At 40.4% G+C, this 12,762-nt stretch overlaps 1 protein-coding gene across 1 annotated transcript in view; it reads left to right on the top strand.

Moving 5' to 3' along the window:
• Nucleotides 1-12,762, top strand: part of DLGAP2 (DLG associated protein 2) — a 107,670-nt gene that overhangs the window by 21,955 nt on the left and 72,953 nt on the right. The gene's annotated exons all lie outside the window — the stretch shown is intronic.

Here is a 12,762-nt window from a genome sequence, read left to right as displayed (position 1 = left end):
TATATATTAATATTATAAATTTATAATATATATATGGCTTTTACTCTGCTACCTAGTTATATGAAGATTCACTGTACCCAACTCACTTTTCTATCTACTGGTCTCCTTCTTGTTACTTTTTCTTTCGACACCTGTATAAAATATTGCTACTTCTGTTTTCCAGTGAAGAGTTTTGGTATACAGAGTCCCCATGGAAGACCATGGCATTGTCTTAGGCCTGTGCTTGAGACCATGTTTTCTGTGTTCTTTCTGGGCTTACATTTTGTCTTCCACAGTAATTTCTGAGCTGCTTTTTCCTTAAAACTGAAACTCTGAAGAGTGAACAATGGAAATTTCTTTCTAAGAAGTGAGCTTCTACCAAATTCACAGATGCCTGAAAACAGGAAGTGAGAAAAGACGTTTTGAAGGTGTCTGCATATTATATGCTTAAGTCATGTCCTAGGGTTGAAAGCAGGTCTTTCTTTAACCTGGTAAATCTCCAAGCTTGGCCTCTGGCTCCTCTCTTAGGGTTTCACATTCCCTGCTCCTCCACAGACAGTCCTTGCAGCTGGGGGATCTCCTTGCACGGGGAGTGTGCTGTTGTAAGTTAGAGGTGATTCAGCCAACGTGCGTTGTTCCAGCATGGGTGGTCATCTAGTCCTAAAGTGGACACTTTCAGAGAACTAAATTAGTAGAAATAAAGCTGTCTAAAATAGTGATTATTCTTCTCATCTAAAGCTCAGATCGGATTTACATCACTCCTGCTACAGTGGAGGTGGTGGGAACATGCGGAGAGAGGGGAGAGGGGAAGAGCGGGAAGCCCCTTTGGGCTCCAGCTTGTTGTTAAATCAACTTAGCTGTAATGTGAACCAGACGGTCAACTAGCACCACAGGAGCAGAGAGCAGCCGTTTGTAACTGTACACTAATAGCATTTATCAGATTCTTGTGAATGATTAGCAACAGTTTTTATGTATGGGTCTTTAATTTCTGTTTTGAATGCAGACAAATTGAGCTACAAATGCATTTCTGGGCACAAAACACTTCTGTCATCTCACTCTGCAGGCAGAATAGCCCAAGTAGATCACACATGCAGTAAAGCACACTTTTGTCTAGCTTTAGCTATAGCGGCTGCTACTGCTCTCCATGTCATTTTAATTTTAATATAAGATATGTTAAGAAAAAGATAAATGAGTTGTGAGATCTTGTCTGTCTTCATCAGCTGTTTTGGCTAATTAGGTTCAACACATATACAGTGCAATGACTTTGATTAATTTTACTCTGATATGAGTACTAGTGGGGAGCAAAGATTTTCAACAGAAAAAATGGATATGAAGTAGATAGCTGTGCTAAAATGATGAATATAAGTGTCACTTACAGTTTCCAGGACTGAAATACCTGTGAATGCTAGTTAAAGAAAAGTAATTCCTACAATAAAGCCAAAAGACAGGCAAGAGCATAGCACTCACCATCACTGAAGTTCTGAAGCCCAATGCTACGTGTCAGTGATTAATATTCCTCCCTCAGCCATTCAACAGCCTGCGAAGCGGCAAGCAATCAAGGTAAACATACCACAAGGTACAGTGAATGAGTCAGCACTAAAAGAGAAAATAGCATGTTGTTCTAAAAATGGCTTCAGCCCACTCCTGTCTTCCTAGTGCATTTAAGTACTAGCGTCATCCGTTACAGCACTGGCACTGCTAAGCATGTGGGTAGTAATGTCAGCTGTGTTCTCTACAGAATGAAAGAAAAGCACAAGAGTTGGTCTCTTAAAAAAAGAAAAAGAAAAAAGCAGCAGTTTCAACAAGGCTCTCTGCTGGTTTAAATTATGCCTACATGGAGAAAAGCTTTGAGGACAAGCTAATGGATAAATAGGCATGAAGCCCTCAGTTACATTTTTCTAGGAACTCTTCTGGGGACAGGACAGATTCCCACAAATGAGACTGTTGCCCTCGAGAGGCATGCTACTGCTTTGCACTGTCCCTCTGGTTTGCAAGGATGGATGGACTTGAACTCAATGCACCTTTCTCAGCACTTCATCTTTGTGAAACTAGATTGTATCTGTTTGCTTGACATAAACCCATATATGAACTACAGAAACTACATCCAGTACTTTACCAACTGATGCATACTGTGGAGTTAGCCAGAGCTAGTGGAGATTTGATAACAGCATCCAAATCACTATCACCCACGCTGCCTTCACCAGCCACCACTCCAGAATTAAGTAGGTTGTTTCCACAGCAGGAAAAGCTAGTGTAGCTAGTAGGGTAGCAGGGTAGTCTGCATCCTAAATCAGCATGGGCACGTGCTGTACCATTTTGATTTCTACAGCCCATTACAGTCCCACAAGGATGTCTCAGCTAGCCCTGTGCCCTCCCAGTCAGGAGTGGAGATGTGCAAGAGAGACCTGTAATGCCCAGACAATAAGGGAAATGATGGGACAGTTAATGCCCCACAGTCCGTTCGCAGTGTTAAAGTCAGCCTGCAACATCTTGGCGCAGCACCTGGGGCCGCTCTGTGGAGTTACTCCCCAGGTCGGTAACGGTGTAGTCCTCCCATACAGAGCAGCAAGCTCAACCACTCGTACTTGGTCCTTATGATGTTCTCTCTACCCATCATATCTCTGAACTGTTGCACTTACGATTTTAAGAACATTAAATAAAAAGGATTTCATAAAGCTGACAATTCCCTGTATTTACAGAATGCTGATGGTTTTATGTGTCACAAAAAACAGAATACTTCTTAAATATCCTTTCCAAGGGGGGGAAAAAACAAAACAAAACAAAACAAAAAACCCCAGAAAATAAATACATTCAGTCAATGATGGTGTAAAGCTCTGACCAAACAGTTGTCTCAGATTACTGGTTTCTTGAATTACTATGTTAATCAGTGATACAACAGCGCACCGCTTCCATGCCCATGTGCTAGGGCGCTCATATTGGCTGAAATGAATTGCTGAAGCTTTTTTCCAAACAAGAGTGGAAAGGTTTCAGTGTTATTATTTTCTTAAAGCTGCCAAAACAAGTCCCTATTACTGTAGAAATGTCAAAGCTAGGAGTAGAAAAGGGAGGCCGTGATCCCACTGCCCTTTAATCAGGGGGAATTGTCCTCCTTTATAACGTTAGTACAGTGTGTTGCCAAATTGTTTTTCAACGTTCACTTCACCGAAGCTGAAGGCTGACCTTTGCAGTAGTTACCCAAAGGTGTCGCTGGGTCTGAAGAAGTTTTCAGCCAGGAGTAACTTATTATTTTATACACTCAGGCCACTTGCATCTGTCAAACAAGACTGCCAGGAACACGCACTCGGGGCTGTAATGACCGCACACCTTCCCACGCTGCAGGCTTGCTGCCTAGGGCAGACCCGGCTCCTCTCCTGAGCAGTCTATACCATTTTTCCTGCAAGGAGGTGACTGTAAAAAATGGTGAAGCATTCATAGATGTTGCTTTGATCCTCCCCCCCCCCAGCTGGTTTTGGCCATCTTACAGTGCTGTGCTTAAAGGTTGTTTTTTAAAGTGGAGTTGCATATATGTTTAAATGGCTGAATGTTTATATGGATAAGGTCCCTGGTACTTCTGGTAGGGGAACTGATCTTTTCAAAAGTGTGCAGATAGTTAAGCATTACCTAGTAGCTAGACAGGAAAAAACTACTCATTTCACTCTGTAAGCTAAATAATTGGAGTCATCTGGAACTCCAGATGAACTATTCAAAACTGTCAATCATTAGTTAAAATGAGAAAAATGGATGAGCAGCAAATATATCTATTTTATATAGCCTTGAAATTATTTATGTTCTAAAGACTTGCACTGTCTTTTTCAGTAGTAGCCCTATAACAAATAGAAAAAAAAGTGATATCATTTCCTGCTTAGATTAAATAAGACACTGTTTACTACAGGCCTTCTTTTGGGTCAGCTCTGGGTATGCTGCCTTTTAGGTTCTTTTTCCCTCTCTAGCGATATAACAGCTCTGCAGCATTGGAGTCCTTGCTACATCTGCAGTCTCTGTGGTTTTGGAGGTGCTGTGCATCGTAAGTATGTTGGGACCACCTCCGCTTTTCTTCTTCCTTTAAGGGCATTTTCGTCTCTTACTCTATACTTCTGTGACCATGAATGGTCTGTGGGGTCTTGCCCCACTCACACAGGTAATGATAAGGTGACAACTCTGAATTTCCCTTAGTGTCTGCAGTGGTAAAGGCAAAGATATTTCCAGGGGGACCTACAGGTGATTTTGGCTGATAGGTCATGCAGTGTTGAGAGTCTGGGCTGACGGGGCTGATGATATTTTATTTTCCCATTTCCAAAAAGGCTAGAAAAGGACAGAATAATAAGGCACCACAACGCCTGCGCTGTGCCGCACAGGGCCCTAGCTGCCTGCGGGAGCGCTGGACGTGATGCAGCGAGGCCACAGGAGTGCAGGTGACCCCACATCAGCAGGAGCACATGCCTCGCACTCAGGGAGTCTTGTCTCCCGCAACTTCATCAATCAAAAAACCAGGCTGTTTTCCTTCACTGTGCTGTGCAGATAGCTGGGCTCCATCCACCCTACAAATGTGGTTCAGGCAATTCAGTCTACCTCTCCCAAAAATATCTGCCAGGAAAACTTGTAGTTAGCTTCAGTTGCTGATACGGCTGTCCCCTGGGCCTCGTCTGTTGCCCTGTCAGTCAGGCAGCCCAGCTGGCAGGTATATTCCTGGCTCCCCTTCACCTGTAGTGAGTGACAAGCTGCAATCCAGTTTAGGTCTTTAGCCTTTTGATGCTTCGTTTTAGCAGAATTTGCATTGTAATTAAATTAATTCAATTTATAGAGAAAAATGTAAAGGAAAATGCAGCTATGACATGGCCCAAAGGCAAAGAGATAGAAAAACAAACTCTGGGTGCATGACTATGGCAAATTAATTGGCAGAAATGCTGCATTTGTGGCAAGCATGAGAAGTTCCAAGTTTTGGTCTTTGATGCTTCAGTGGACCCCCATTATTAAAATAATTGCTACCTTATGCTACATCTATGCTATTAAACTGCATAGTGTCAGGAAAGGTTTCTTGGCACTGCATCCTGATCCTCTATACTGTTATGTGGCTCAGCCTGTCTTGGGCATTGTTTTCATCCAAGCCGGACGGAATTTCCCTAAACAGTTCCTGGGTTCAGTTCAGGACTTAGCACAGGCCAGGGACTGTTCCTGGTAGTCACCCTGGTTTGGAGGCAAAGATTGCTCAATAGCATGGGTGTGGAGTGCTGCAGGCCAGCTGACCTCCAGGCAAGACAGTGGGTCTTCATTTACTAATGTATGCACAGCCCTAGGGTAATCACCATACCATTTTCATCCTTCTCTCTCACTAGTACTGATGTTTGTGCAGCAGCACAGCAAGTTGGAGCAACTCACCAGTTCAGCTGAAAACTTATCTTTACTTATCTTTATTATTGTTATGAGGGTAATTTTCCAGGCAGCACTTTAAGTCACTTTACCACTCCTAGCGTTTCTTGAAAAGCTGAATATGGCTTAAGGAAAACCTGCCCCACTTAAGCTGATGGTAATACAATTTTAAAGCGGCTTAAGCTGACCACAAAAGAGCATCCTGGGTCACTTACCAAAGGAAATACGCAGCCAACTGGAACCCAGGTTTCTTGGTTGAATCCCTACAGTTTTTGTGTCTTAGATTGAGAGGCTATATATATATAGGTTCTCATTTAAGTACAGGCCAAGCCCTCCCTTCAGTCCAAGCTCATCTCATATCAAAGTTCTGGCACAAGATCTCAGTGAGCTCCAGGATTAGCAAGCAAAAATCACTTATCGTGTGGACAAGTGCACCACTGCCGTCTGACTGCACCTCACTCCACTGTATCAAAGCAGCACAGAGTCCAGAGGGTCCCAGAGGTGCCTAGCAACATAGCAGAAGATTTGCAGGTGGCTGAACTGCAAGGGTCTTTGCCAGCAGTATGAGCACAGTGAGTCATGAGGTGGGCATTTGGCCCTCATTCATCCAAACAGTATAAAAAAAGCCATGGAGTCCTCACAACACTACAGTATTTAACCGTCCTCGGATTACAATTCATATTGTTGCTGGAGAACCAGCTAGGATACATAGTGCTGGTTCTTTTTTTTTTAGTTCATCACTGTTGAGATAAAAGTTATGAAGTATTATTTCAATGAAAAGAGCACTGCTCTGTAGAAAATAAAGAAGTGGTGAGTAAGCAATCCTGAGTACACTAGACGGAAGTCTTCTTTCCATCAAGGATCAGTCAGTGCAGCTTTGCTTGGAACTACACATGAAAAACTAAAATCGGGCAGTAAATAATGCTGGTACTGGTTTGCCTATTCGAACATCTCCCAGCTGGAACATTATGTTTGTGTTCTGTGATCTGCATGGGCATCCAGTCCATTCCCAACTCCCAAATTCCTGAAGTCAAGTTGTTTTCAACCCAGTGTAAAGCATACATTGTTTGGGATCTATGTGATTTTCTTCCTCTTCCTGTGATACTATGGCTATTCATAGCAAAGCTTGGAGAGAATGGCTGGCAAGACAAAGATGCCTCTTGCTTTCTCTGATTAGCTCCTGCCTTGATGGACGGTGTCAACAGACTTTCGGGGAATGCTGCAAGAACCCTCTGTGCTTCTGAGCTGTCAAGGAGTTCAGGGAGTAGGGGGTGGCATGTGAAAATTAAAGCTAATTACAAGGATTGGCATTGTTAGTGGTGAGGAGGAGTCCCTAGCATATTTTGTAGAGATTTTTGAATGGCTTCATTGTATAATTCATAGTCTTTGAACAATGAAATAGCACATTAAAAAAACCCACAGAAAAAAAACTAGTTAAAAATGTGCACTGAGAATGGTGTTGAGGTGTAGACACAAGGTTAGCTATTGAGGAAACAAAGCTTTATTTTCAGATACTGCACTCTTCCCTCCTGCCAAAAGCTAGACCAATATAGAGTCCGCAGCCAGTAAATAGGGGAATGTCATTAGTGTCATTTGCTTCGGAAGAAAATTCTACTAATCGGTCAGTGTTCCTTCTTCAGCAGCATTTTTGAAAACACAGGAGGTCCAGCTCCCACCTCCCATTACAATATCAAGGAAACTTTTTACCATGCTAAAAAGCATTTCTGTCTGCCTTGCAAGATTGTCATCTACTTTCATCTACTTGCAGCTGTGCACAAAGGCTGTTTTTCAGAGGCTCCTTAAAGAAGGCATGATTTAAGAGAAAATCTGTTACCTACATTTCAGATTGTATCCTTCTTTTTTTTTTTGGGGGGGGGGTGTCATCTTCTTGACCAGGCTGAGAAAGCATAAAATTACAAAAATTACATATCTACTACATAGTGTTTCATATCTTATCCTTCTTCATATCGCCTATAGTCTAATTTCACGCACAGAAGTCTTCTGCTTGTAGTAAAATGTGAAATTTATATTACTAAAATAAGATTTAGGTCATAATGAATATTTCAGTGCATTTTACATCTGCATGCTAATTAAATTTCACAAGATTCCTGTGAGGTAGGTAATCGTCATTTTAACCTTTGAGAATGAGAAATATGAAGAAGTTATAGTCAGGTCCCTCAGCTGAAGCCATATATTTAGAAGTGTTTCATTTGAGATAGTAAAGTGATATGCCAGACTTTAAGTAGATCAGCAGTTTAGTGGTGGAGCACCTTTAAAATTCTGGGAGCTGGGAGCAAATGCCATAGAAGTGGGTGGAACAACAGGAGCAGATCTGTTTTGAAATGCCAGTGGCTGTTGCCAGTTTGACTTCTTTAGCTAAATCCTAAACTGAAATAAAAAAACTTGAATTAACAGTGGTCAAAGTCCAGAAGAATTAATATTTCATTGGTTCTTCCAGTTTTGACATCAGTATTTCTTAGATACAAGGTTGGGTATTCACACTGCTAGCACAGGTTCCTGAATGGGAGCCTAGATTACCTATCTCTGATTAGATATAAGGAAAAACTTTTTCCCCCCCAACTGTGGCCAAACGTTGGAACAGGTTGCCTAGAGAGGTTGTAGAGTCTCCATCTTTGGAAACATTCAAAACCCAGCTGGACACAGTCCTGGGCAACCTGCTGTACCTGACCATGCTTTGAGCGGGAGGCTGGACTAGAGACCTCCAGAGTCCCTTCCAACCTCAGCAATTCCATGATTCCTAGTTTGTTCCAGAGGTTTGGTGAATTCATCCCTGTTTTCCCTGACAACATGCTGTTGCTTACACACAGAATCTGTGCAATCTGGGAATCAGGGGACGGACTTACTGCCGAAGTCCAGTCGGGTCCAAAATCCTTTTCTTCTCACAGGTCTAATCTGAGCACAACCAAGACACCCAACAGGAAGGACTTCTAAGAAAACACAAGGATAGTGACTTTTCTTCTAAAACAAGGAAATTTGTTTTCATAGTAACAAAGTTTCTAGAATACCCACTGTGAAGATGTGAGTTCAGTTTCTTCCTTAGCCTGTACAAGGTCAAACCCCCATCTTCTCAGTTCCCCAAACTGCATTCTGAGCAGCAGGCTGTAAGGCAGTTTGGAGCGAAGGCACTTCTTCCTTTGTTAAAATGCTCCACAAGTTTTATCCAAACACCCTTTCACATAAAATTCATGCGAGTGTTTGGCCCAGGGACTATAACTAAGCTCCCTCATTCCAGGTAAGTGCCTGGATGACGAGGCTGCAACACACCCTTTCTTGTACATGATGTCCTTCTCTTCGAACCAGCTCTCCCCAGGCAATCTGTGAGTGTTTCATGAAAAGGCCATGAGTTACAAAAAGAGGAGGAGACCATGCCAGTTTATTTATCAACCCTAAGTCTTCTCCTTCCCAAGTACTCCAACCGTTATTGATTAGAAGGTAATCAGTAACGTCTCCCACTTCCACGGCTGTTCTGTCATGGAAGGAAAGAATAAGGCTGCTCAGTTCTTTGAAAAAAAAAATCTGAATTTGTTCTTCAGAAGACGGTTTTAGGCTGTGAATGGGACACGACAGAAGGGCCTTTCTGCTGCCTGTAATCAGATACAATAAACCCAAGAAAGGAGAAACATTTGAGATTTTTCTTCATGCTTTGCATTTTGGCTGCTAACTAAAGGGACCTTTTGGTTCCTTTTGGATGCTACTCTGAAGGAGCTAACTCTCCTAAATGCCTTTCATGGGGATTTTAGGGTCCTACCTAAGGTTCTGGAGTTCACTCTCAGGATCAGGTCCATAAAATGTGGTAAGTTTTAGGTACCAGGTGTTTTAATAAAATTGGCCCTAGGTGACTAATGTAAGATATCACACTGAATCAGTAGCAGAACAATTTAAAAATCCCAAATTTCCTGAACCTGGTTGTGCTCCTCACAGCAACAGTGCATGAAATTTATGAGAGAGACTCCATTTTCTGTAATAGTTATAACGAAATCATCAGCCAGTGACAAAATTAAATGAAAAGATCCAGACCTTGTCAGCTCGTCGTTCTTACAAAAGGAAATTCATATGGTAATATGCAGTCTAACTCCTCTGTGGATAGAAACTGTATATACAAGGACTCATGTTAACATCTAGAACAGGAGGAAGGCCATTTTAGACATTATAAATATCAGCACTCATCACTATATGCAAGTAGATAATTAGGGTAATTATTCCCAATTAGCAGCTGCAAGCCCTGCAGATGGGAATTTCAGGGGCTGGTAACTATCGTAAGAAAGCCTTTCTGCAAGCTGCAAAGCCCTTTTCATGGTTTGGAAAATATACATTTAATGACCCTCACACATGCTGTTAAATATTTTTGTTAATATTTCAAAATAAAAATCTTTCCTGCACTAGTATAATACTTCTGCTTTTTCTTTAAAGCTATGTTGGCGTCTGAAATGGCCTGGATTTGGAAAGATTTTTCCAAGTATTTAACCTATAGGCTAAATTAAATGATGAACCAGGCCAAACTGGGACTCAAATTTTGTTTTTATTCTCAGTCCATGAGGAAAAACAATGTCAAGGGCCCTTTTGTTGGCTTTTGAAGACAGCAAAAGGACTCCAGATGTTTTCCTAGGCTCTGCATGAAACTTTCTGAAAGAACACATTGTCAAACTTCCTTGCCAGGCTCCAGAAGCATTTTCGCTGTGTTCATTGTATTCTGCTCCTTTGAATGGCTCAACAGTAAAAAAATACACATATTTTAATTGTGAATAATGTTTTTTCAGTCATAAAGGCTTCTGTGATAGTCAACAAGTTACTCTGTTTAGAAAGGGATTCTTGGTGCATTTGTGTATACCGTGAGTACCTCACAAGCACAAATGGAGCAGGGCTCCTTCAGGTTTAGCTTTCATGTGAATTCATTTAACTTATGAATTCAGAAAGTGAAATAAATGTAATCAACAAAAATAGTAATGCACATAACTGTAAGATTTGTCATCATGAAGCTCCTTATCGCAGTGAAGAAACTTAATTTTTTAGGCACTTTAATGTAAAAAAACAGTCATTCCTATCTTTTAAAGTAAGATTTCAACTTCAATCAACAAATAAGCCTGTGTTTACTCATTTAAATCCAGTCCTTATCTAGTTATTTGAACATGGAATTTCAGACAAAAGAAAGTTGAGAAACTAATCATTTTTTGCATTTGAGTAAGTAAAAGGTTATTGATCAATGTCTTTTTAAACTTTCTATTTAATTATCTTCGAGCTAAAATGAAGGAAAGATGTTTCAAGCCAAAATAATTATTCTATGAAAAAGTTATGAGTTCTTTTAAAAAAGAATATTAAGACTGAACATAATAATTCAGCTTTAGTACAGAAAATTGAACAGTATAACTTGCAGTGGGCCCATGTAAATGCCAATAAATGCTTTTTCAGCATTTGGATTTTGTTTTTAGCTATGCTGACATACAAGTAATAAAGAAGATTTAAAAGTGAGAGTATGTTTGTATGGTATCAATTAATTTTTCTTAATATAGCTCTCATTCAGATTTTTACAGTTACTAGTATTGCCAGCTGTAGATAAAAAAAAGCTTAAGAAAATATATTTATTTTATACATTTTAGGAGTCTGGCTATTACAACTATCGCTACATGTAAATACCTCTTAGGTCTCCTAGAATCTCAAAAATCTTTCCTCCAATATTAATCTCATAGTTACTAGGTCTTAGAAAAGAAATGAGGACGATGTATCACATTTACAGGCTTCAAGTTTGGGAAGATTTTTCATGCTCCCTTTCCAATCACGATCCAAAGCTGAATAATATGAAAAGTTTGTTTCTTTGCATGATCTAACCCATATTTCATTTAGATTCATGCTCTGTCCTATTACTTCATATAAGAATATAACTCAGAATTTTTTTCTCTGATAGTCGTCTCTAACATTTTTCTGATCTGTGCGATCTGTTTCATCTCTTCTTATCTGACCTCATCTTCAGTCTCTCTTTTTGCTCTCCTGAGCTTGTTTCTTTAATTTAATATCTCTATCTTTACTTATTCACACCCTTTTAAAACTTCATTTCCCCCTTAATCCTTTTTTTGGGACTCAAAGCACCAGGTCTGTTCACCTGGTGTGTGGCTAATTCATGTACCTTGAAAGGGCAGTAAAGATGACAAGCAGATCGTGTTAGTTCTTTAAATCCAATCTCCAAGACTGCTGAAACCAATGGGAGCATTTGCTTCAGCTCCGCAGTGAACTCTGTCTGTAGAAGGACTCAAATATGTTTGACTTGAAAGTCTTTATTAGACATCCTGCTTTGCAGAAACTCCTTAATATATGTTTAACTGGAAGTTCAGATTTATAGTATATTGGTAAATAATGCCATTGTACTGTTTGATATATATGAAGTCATTATGTTTATAAAGGATTTGATGCTGCCGAGTGCATCAGCCCTGGTCCACTGATGTATTCTGTCACATCCTTCTTTTTAACCATGAGTCATTATAATGGATTTCAGAGAGTTGCTCATATCCGTTAAGTTAAGTAAATGCTTAAGTGTGTTTCTGGATTAGGACCAGAGGACTCAGCACCTTGGAAGATTAAACAAAAAGCAAAGAATCAGCAATACTGGCAGAGACAGGCTTGCTGAGTTTATCCGTAAGTCTTAAAACGAGGCTGATTTCACTTTGGATTGGAAAATCTACTTCTGCTCAATTCTCTGCCAATTTGTGGTGCAGGGAGATACTCATCCACCAGCTGTGGATTATCTGACTACCAATCTTACTATTTGAAAAACCACCTCAACTGCATGAAAGCAGCCTCAACCAAATGTATTAATAATTAACTGGCTATGTTCCTGATACGTTACAGCCTCTATGAACTATTTTGCAGTTTCTAAATAAGAAGAAAGACAAATTGCCACATTTGCTTTTTTTTCACAGAAGTTTGCCCTAAATCAGAATCCTGTCCATTTATGCCAAAATCACAGCTTAGTTTAACTTAAATATTTCATTCACCTTCCTGAAAAGCAGCCAAAGCCCCATATAAGGAGAGCTGGTAAAAGACTCCGAAGTGCTTAGCTTTCAATGAGTTTTAGGTCTGAGACACCTGATCGACTTACTGTTTATCAGCTGAGAAGCTGTGTGCAAACTCTGAAGAGGTTAAGGTAAGCTACTTCCTGCAATTTAGAGCATGTCTACAAACAGATATTGCAGCTCAGCTCACAAACCATGACTTGATTGTTTCTTAGGTTCCAACATTTATAAACTGAAAATTTCCAATCTTGAAGTTGGAATTAAATTGCCAAATCATTTGGGGACTGTCCTGGTTTCAGCAGGGATAGAGTTAATTTCCTTCCTAGTAGCTGGTACAGTGCTGTGTTTTGGATTTAGGATGAGAACAAAGTTGATAACGCACCGATGTTTTAGT

This window comes from Aptenodytes forsteri, unplaced genomic scaffold, assembly GCF_000699145.1.
Source record: "Aptenodytes forsteri isolate BGI_AS27 unplaced genomic scaffold, ASM69914v1 Scaffold121, whole genome shotgun sequence".
NCBI classification, from domain to species: Eukaryota; Metazoa; Chordata; class Aves; order Sphenisciformes; family Spheniscidae; genus Aptenodytes; species Aptenodytes forsteri.
The sequence above is the reverse complement of the archived record's forward strand: the minus strand, read 5'-3'. Positions and strand labels throughout refer to the sequence as shown.